Genomic DNA, 1,810 nt, shown 5'->3' with positions numbered 1-1,810 from the left:
TTTTTTTTCAATATAACACTTGTAATCTCTGTTTGGAGGAGATTGTAAGTACATCATATGTGTGTTAGCTTTTCCAGATATTTTTTTAATAGTATGTAAAAAGTCACATCTTGAAGAAATATTGAGAATAGTAAATACGAGCAAACAGAGCATTTGATACAGCAAATGCAAACATACATGGCTGGGAGGGGGAAGCAGAACCCTTGATCTGGAAAAAGAGTCCAAATTTGGACTCTTAAGACAGGAAAGGGCCATAAAGTTGAGTGTAGGTGAGAAATTTTAATTCAAGAAACCATTTTTCAGGTAAATGAAAGAGGTATTACAATTTGGTATTTTTCTATGTAAATAGCGACTTTAATACAAGTGGTGTAAATTTAATTAAATGTGCTTTTGAATAAAATTGTAGACACAGTTTATTAATAAAAATTCATATTATGATAATTTGTATCTGCTAGGTATTCCCTATTTCCCATGCATATATTAAGTATTCATTTAGAACTTGAACAATACTTAATTTCAGTGTTTAAATGATGACAGCCTATTATGGAAATTAGAGGGTACACCTTGAAATTTTAATCTCGTTCCAGCAAGATGTATGGAAGTATTTTGTGGTAGTTAAATTGTTGCTAGTGATTTTCAGAGTTCCTTTATTCATCTAAACAATACAGTAAATGAAGGGTGATGATGGGTTATGATTCATTGTAATTTAAGAAGTTACTGTTTCTCTGGTCTCTGAATTTCTTTGCTTTGTGGAACTTGTGTTGAGGGTTTTTTCCTCCCACTGCTTCTCAGCTCCTGTGAGATGTCAGTGTTATAACTTGAGGAAAGTTCTAGTATTTCCTCACACTTGGCTTCAACAACTCTGGTAGGAATCATTCTCGTTGCAGGGTTTCTCTGAATTATTGTCAAAGTAGAAAAAGAGACACTGTATCATTAAGTTGAAAGTCTGAAAAATATTTGGTTCCTTAAGATTACCTTGACTAGCATAAATTCTACTCTAAGAGCAGAATTTATGCTAGTCAAATAGTTATTTTATAGTGAATGAACCATGATGAATAATTACATTCGCTTGGATTTCCTGGTGTAAGGTGTATTCAGCAAGGCAAAAAAAACCCCAAAAACCAAAAAACCCCCCCAAAAAAAAACAACAAAAAAAAAAGAGAAAAAAACCAACACCAACAACAACAACAAAGTTATTTAAAACGCGAGGAGAAAACGCTGAAAATATTTTGGAATGGAGGGAGGGAGGGAGTGTGAGAGGACGGGATGAGGGATGGCTGCGAGGGAATTCCCGCTCCTTGCTGGGACAAACCCCGCAGCCGCCGCAAAGTTTGGGCCGCCAACTCCCCGGACTCCAATTCCCAAGAATTTTGTCCAGGAACAAACAAACAAAACAGAAAAAAAAAAAAACCCGCAAAAATTAATCCGGCTTCTAGCGGCGTTTTGAGGGTTTTGGGTTTTTTTGCCCTTTCCCTCCTGCTCCGCCCCCCCGTCCTCAAACACGAAATGGAATAATAATAATTAAAAAGTGAGGAGATGGAGAGAGAGAAGGAGGGAAAGAAAAAGAAAAAAAGGGGAAAAAAAAGAAAAAAAAATTTAAAAAAAAGGACTCCTAGCCGTGTTTCTACCCTTGGTGTCACTGTTAGTAACCTGCTAACTCTTGTATTTAATGGAAGTGCTGCAATATATGTCATTTGGGGTGTTTATTGTCCTAATTTTGTAAAATGTTTCATGCACGGTTGACATAAGTTAGGTTCTTTTCTTTTCTTTTTTTTTTTTTTTTTGTTTTTTTTTTTTTTTTTTTTTTTTC

The sequence above is a fragment of the Geospiza fortis genome, unplaced genomic scaffold (genome assembly GCF_000277835.1).
Source record: "Geospiza fortis unplaced genomic scaffold, GeoFor_1.0 scaffold1181, whole genome shotgun sequence".
Taxonomy (NCBI): Eukaryota; Metazoa; Chordata; class Aves; order Passeriformes; family Thraupidae; genus Geospiza; species Geospiza fortis.
This window is presented reverse-complemented; position numbering follows the sequence as displayed.